The sequence below is a fragment of the Anarrhichthys ocellatus genome, unplaced genomic scaffold (genome assembly GCF_004355925.1).
Source record: "Anarrhichthys ocellatus isolate YVR2014 unplaced genomic scaffold, GSC_Weel_1.0 scaffold8, whole genome shotgun sequence".
Taxonomy (NCBI): Eukaryota; Metazoa; Chordata; class Actinopteri; order Perciformes; family Anarhichadidae; genus Anarrhichthys; species Anarrhichthys ocellatus.
The window spans coordinates 736,276-743,017 of record NW_022280038.1 but is presented as its reverse complement, the minus strand read 5'-3'; the positions used below and the strand labels follow the sequence as shown (position 1 = coordinate 743,017).

At 46.1% G+C, this 6,742-nt stretch overlaps 1 protein-coding gene across 9 annotated transcripts in view; it reads left to right on the top strand.

Annotated features, from left to right (window-relative positions):
• The window catches only part of akap13 (A-kinase anchoring protein 13), a 93,394-nt gene that overhangs the window by 40,413 nt on the left and 46,239 nt on the right, over positions 1–6,742 (top strand). The window lies entirely within an intron of this gene.

Here is a 6,742-nt window from a genome sequence, read left to right as displayed (position 1 = left end):
TATATATATATATTTGTTTGCGGCTGCCGGGATTCACCTCTTCTGTGCAAGGTTCACATGGGTCATAATATCACCCACGAAGTCCTCAACCACGGTCTCTAAAATAATTGATTTTGGAGGTGGTGGGGGTGCACATTTGTTATTCTTTTTGGAAAATATCCTGTATGTTATTTTTGTCATAATTAATCACAATGACAAGGGAAGAAAAGTATAACTTTAAAAAAATTTTTGTACAGCTGTATATACAGAAACGTGTGTGTCTGCCGTCCCCACCCCCCCTCTCTCCGTATTTGAATACATCAGCCTTACACCCACCTGTACGGATGATTGCAGAACAACACAACACAACATGTGGTGGTGGGAAAAAATAAACTGAAGTGCAATCTGAGCTGGTGAGTAACTGACCCATTCTGGCTCTGCCCCCTTGTGTAGGAATATGCAAGCAATGCCATATCTATCATCTGAGAGATGTGCAAATCACACCCAGAGGGGCGCCTCATGGGGGTGGCCTCATGCACGTCCACCTCCAGTGCAGGGGGGGGTCTAATCTCAACAGCATGAAATCTGATCGCGTTAAGTGATAACTAATAATGCCCCATTGTCATCTGTCAAACTCCTAACAATGTACTGCTTCGGCTGGCTGGTTTACAGGATGAGAGAGAGAGAGAGAGAGAGAGAGAGAAGGCATGAGTCAGGAGAAGTTGAGAGGCGACAGGGAATGAAAAGGGAGGGAGGGAGGAGGAGAAGGAGGGAGTGGAGTAGAGCTGGAGTTTGGTGGAGGGCTGCTACTGTGGCCAGATGTGAAGCTTCACAGCAGACTGCTTCGGCTCTCCTCGACACAGAGCTGCTGCTGGATATTTTTTTCTTCTGCTGTTCGGTTCAGTCTGCTCTGGATATTTCAGGGAAAAATGTACGAGCGACACAAGCGGAGGTACAGCCTCCGTGCCAAAGGGGAGAGAGCCGTAGACGTGGTTTTGATAAAGGTAGGCCACCTATCCGCACTTCCAAAAAGTTGCTCGGTACGATAATACCGCTAACTGCTACAGTAATAACAGCCACTTGAGCGGAGACTTTGAAAAACACAGTTGTTAAGTGCTTGAAACAGATAAAAATGCTGATGGGGAACCAATAAAAGCAGGACTGAAACCGTAAAAGTAACTCATAAAAAGAGAGGTCAGCGGTAATTAACGACACTGTTGCATGAAATTAAGTCCGTTAAAGAGAGATCCATGAAACGGTTCAGCAGATCAAGCTCCTCAAGACTGTTTTTGAGACTGTTTAAATTCCTCATCTCAATTATTCTTAAAAGCTGCCCAGAGAAAAAAAAGTCTTCTCTGAAATAAAACGCGATCACATCTGTCACAAAGTGCCCCAACATGTTTGGTTTTTTTTGCGAACCTGTACTCGTCTGCCAGAGATGTTGTGATGGCGTTCGGCTGTGTTGCACCCTGGAAGATGATTACATGGTTGTTGATAGCGGCCCTCCAGACACAGAGTGCTGATTATTTCGGGGTGGAGTGCGGTTCTGTGGATGTGCGGCGCGTGGGTATACGCTGTAAGAACCAAGACAGATGCCTGCGCTCTGTCCGTCTCTGTGGAATCACTGTATGAAACTCAATGAGGCTCGGACAGTTTAAGGTCTCTTTCCGCGGGGTACTTGGTCAGGATAGTGGGTACTTGACGGACTAGTGCAGAAAAACTATAAAGCTAATGCAGAACAGAAAGCCCACTGATGTCCTGTCACACTGCAGAGTTGGGACATTTCTCTCTCTCTCTTTTTTCAGTTCTGGGAACGTTGCGCTAACGTTGCCTGAAGGGTAGAGTTAACGTCTCGTGTAGCTTTCAGTTCTATGATGCTGGAACGTTTAATGAATAATAATGCAATATACTTCAACAGTTTTATTTTGTCAGACAAATCTGAATCTGCATTATAACCAATCTGTCAGGTAAATGTAGTGCTCCAGTTTTTTCCCCTGAAGTAGAAGTACAAAGTGAGAAGTAGGCTATACAGATGTGTTACATATTTGTAGCTGTTTTGGGGCCTTTTGTATGTTACTTCAAGGTGTAACAAGTTAGAATAGTAACATAAAAACATGTTTCATATCTAAACATCTGAAAAAATCTATAGCTGTTAAGGGCCCTTTCAGTTAGGAGCTCCAGGTTGCTTACCAAGCCTAAGAAGTCTGGTGTTTTTCCCATGAACCAGAGTGTAGGCCTATTCCACGCTGGTTCTGACCGCGAGTATTCAGGCTCAGGACAGCCCATTGGTCAGGGTATAGGACCCAATCAAATCAGGTTACCGGTACCTCAGCGTGCCTGGATGCCTGGCCGATCCTTGAATGCCACACAGGGCGGGACTTGCCAAGAAAAGCAGTGGGATTCATATGAACTATCCTCTTGGGGACACTCTGAAGCTGCTTGACTTCCTCCCGTGTCCACATTCGATCCAAAACGTGTTTGTTCTGAACGAGCTGTCGACTGCTTGGCCTCCGGTGTTTGCTGCTTGCTGCTTTCTCGGGAAACCGCTCGTCCAAATAACTTCACGCTCCCCACTGCCCTTCCTTGGGTCCAACGATACACACAGCAATACACCTGTCGTGACATAGCTGCATACTCGAGCAGTGCTAGAGTATGTGCGAGTCATTTAGCTGCAAAAGCTCAGACAAACATCGATGGAGAGTGATGTGTACCCAGCAGTCAGTAGGGGTCCCCTCTCAATACGCAACACAGTGTGTTCATAACGCACTACAAAAAGATATTTCCCGTAGATCTCAAGAGCTTGCACTCGACACTGCACTTCCTTGGATCGTCAGCATCACACCCACTAAGTGTGAAGTAGATCGGACGAACGGTGGTTGAGAAAATCAAAAGAACAGACAAAGACTCCTTCCCTTTTAGTCGGATTCAAACGACTCAAAACGGAGCCACTTCCTATTGCTTGATGAGTATTAAACTAATAACCACTGGACACGTCCTACAGTATGTCACATGGACCGCCATGCTGTCTGCTGGTTGTGACTTCCACAAGCGGAGCAGATCAGAGCGGGAGGCACTGAGAGGAAAATATCTCTGAAGTGGATTGCTCTGGTGTGTGTAACACCCCTCTTTAGTCCATTGTCACGTTCTAAACTTGTACCTGATGTCAGCTCTTCTTTTCACCGGAGGGGCAAAACGGCAAGGACAAGCGTGTGTGTGTGTGTGAGAGTGTGTGTGTGTGTGTGTGTGTGTGTGTGTGTGTGAGAGAGAGAGAGCGAGCGATACGATGGTGGGAAAAAAGGCAGTGGCGGGCTAACGGTTTCCTCTGGCCTCAGATGGAAACAGGCATCTGGCCAAATGACTTCATTCCAACCAGCGTTTCACATCGCAGCATCTCTGCTGGCCCGGAGTCACAGAACACATCAGCGGTGCTGTAGTAACTGTGAATAGGCCTTTATACGAACTAACATGGTACATACAACATTTCTAGCATTCTAGATGATGTCATGAGAGCAGGAATAGTTGTTCCCGACCCGTTTGCTTGTATTATTGGTGAGCCACTATGTGAAGATTATTCTCCTGTTGATTTCAAAGGAAATCATCCAGTGTTGAAAAGTCCTCCACCGTGCTGAAAACCCTGTCCCCATCAGCTCCACTTGTGCACTATCCTGTAGCCGACCCTGACCTCTGATCTCTCTGTGAAGGGAGGTTAGACAATAGGATTTCAATTGGTCTTAGAATATTCATTTAAAACCCCCGAAGCAAATCCTGTGTAGCAGATGGGTTTATTATCTGAAGGTGGTGGCTTTGCTTTTCTCCTCTTTTAAGTGTTTGAGTTGAATTCCGTGCAGTCCCAAGGTGCAACAGAGAAGAGCCTTGCCGAGCCAGGCTGTCCCCGGGGGATCAAACTGTGCGTACATAAGCGGGCTGGAAACAGTCACTCAGTCAGCCGTGGCATCCTTCAGTGCTGCGGAACCTCTCTGGCCGCCTGCCTGTTTAGAAACAAGGCAGCGGTCCAAGTCCTGCCCGCCCCGGCATACATAAACCAGTCCGCCTTTTTTTTTTTCCTCATATTTTTAAACCAGATGTGTTTTCACTGGGTTCAGTTTCGAATCCCCCGACGCTACAAATATGCGAGACTCCGGACCGGGGTCGGTTCTTCACCCTGCCTGGTTTGCAGGCCTGCTAGCTGGCTGGAACACTTGTTTGGTGAATGTGCAGTTGGCTGACTAGTTAAATGGCTGACTAGCCCGACTCGCCGTCACCTTGGGCCTCTTGGTTCGCACTGGACTAAAACACGCTTTCGTCCTCACCTCTACTGATGTCCAACCCCAGGTCCTCATCCACAGTGCTGCCTTCAAGAACATAGTAGATTCTGACCTTTTTACCAACTAATATGAGCTGCAACACCCTTTCAAAATAAAGGAAACACATGTCGATTAAATATGTAGCTTGCGTTAGGAGCACGTCCACTCCCTCGGAGAAGCATCCACTTCATGTCCCATCGTTGCCTCAGAGTTCAGTTCTTTCTATAATCAGTGCCAAAGCACACTGAAGCAGTTCTGCTGGCTCACTGTGCATAAACAGTCTATTAAAACACTTAAAGCTGCTGTTTCCTTTACTTTGGCTTTAATCTCTGTTTTTATTCAGGACCCTTTGTTTTGACTTGAAGTTCTGCTGCCACTGCTCTGCTGTGAGGTCAAGCCATGTAGCCTTTTGTAATTTGTCGCAATCACTTCACATCTGAGCGGAACCTGTGCGTACGTTTCTCTGTCTGTGTGTGTGTGTGTGTGTGTGTGTGTGTGTGTGTGTGTGTGTGTGTGTGTGTGTGCGTGCGTGCGGGCACCCTCTGTGACCAGCTAATCTTTCCTCGTCAGTGTGTTTGTTCTCTCTCAGCGGGCTGTTTGATATTTGAACACAGCTGTGAGAAAAGAAACAGCCCAAGTGTGTGTGTGTGTGTGTGTGTGTGTGTGTGTGTGTGTGTGTGTGATTTCATCATGTGCGTGTGAGACTTGACGACTGAAACAAGTAGTTTGAGTGTTTGTAATAAGTGTCCATGCAAGCACCACTATTGGCTGATGGAGGTGCATGTAGACGATGCCAGTTGGTATGGAAGTGCCTGTCACTGTGTTTGTAGGAATGCAAAAGCGTAATGGTCACAGTGGGTACTTTGAGACACACACACACACACACTCGCCACTCCCAGGCCTGGACAACAGAGCTCAGTGTTTCTGTTGGTCCCAGCAGGCTTCTCAATAGTGTGCTCTGGGACAGTTGAGGGTTAGTTGTTTAGAAATTGAGCTCAGCCCCCCCCCCCCCCCTGTTTCTGTCTCTGTTCCCCATTTCCCTCAATGACTGCAGTGTATGTGCTCCAGTTTTCTGTTTATTTGTAGCAGTCTCCTGACTATTTCTTCAATCAGTTACAACACACATGTAACAGACATAACCATCACACAAGGAATGCTAGCTCAGGTCACTTGATACCTCCAACCCCAAGAACAAACCTCCTCAAACGTACAGTTATTTTTCGTGCAATTACTGCTTGGAACTTACTACCTCCTCATATAACTCATACAGGTAATAATCTGTCATTTAAAAAACAATTAAAGGCTCACCTCAGACAACTAACCACTTGATGTTTTCCATTGCTTTTGTAGTCTCCTGATCCTTCTTTGTATAAATTATGGATGCACTGTGTATATGGTCGGTTATGACAATATACATCCTAGTCTTTGACTGCACTTTGACTGTATCTGACTATACTATTTTTTTATTTTTCTATTTTTCATTATTCTGATTGTATATTTTTAAATGTTTGTTTCACGTCATGTTTTGCACGTTTTGTATGTATTACGTTTTGTCCTTTCTGTGGACCCCAGGACGATTAGCGGCCGCTAAGGCGTCAGCTAATGGGGATCCAGTTAATAAACTAAACTAATAAACTAAACACTTTGTTTGTATGAAATAAAACATGAATCGATTAGTATGGATTAGTGAGCTTTAGAGGTGCTCATAAGTATGCTAAAATTTGGACAGAGCCAGGCTCGCTGCTTCCCAATCTAAACGCTAAACATGGATTCATTTCTTAGTCAGACTTTTCATTCTAACCAATCCAGTAAAAGCTAAAGGATCCATACAGGGACCGCAAGGAGAACATCCAGCATCAGCCTGGTGGTGGAACTGAAACTCCAGAGGTGACTTGGTGGGTCATCTTTCAGATTGAAGATTGTGGCCTTTAGATCAGGGACCTGTTTACACTGCATCTGGAGGTTCCTCCGTACAAGTCCTACACAGCCAAGTTTAAAGGGCCACGCTAAAGCCTGTTGATCTGAGCCAGGCTTAACCTGGGTTAACTGGGGTTGGGAGTTGAATGGGAAGAATTAAGGAGGGGAGGAAACAAGCTACAGTAGGAGGAAAAGAAGGAACAAACTATTGACATCGACAGGCCATAAACATCTTTGATGAGGCACCATCTCTACTCCATTGCAGTAGCGGCAGCTCAGTTCAGAAATCACTTGACCCCCCCCTAAAAAGTGACATGTTTTCAGGGTCTTTCTCTGAAAACATGTCACTTTCTCTGAGCCTCGGTTAGCTTCACATCCAGAGCTGCCAGTCAGATCTGCACAGCTCCGTCCAAACTGTCGAAGCTTTTGTGTTGCGTGCGAGGAGGGGGGGGTTGACTGTGGCTTTGTTTCGCAGCTAAAACCAGCTCTCGCACTCACACACACACACACACACACACACACACACACACACACACACACAC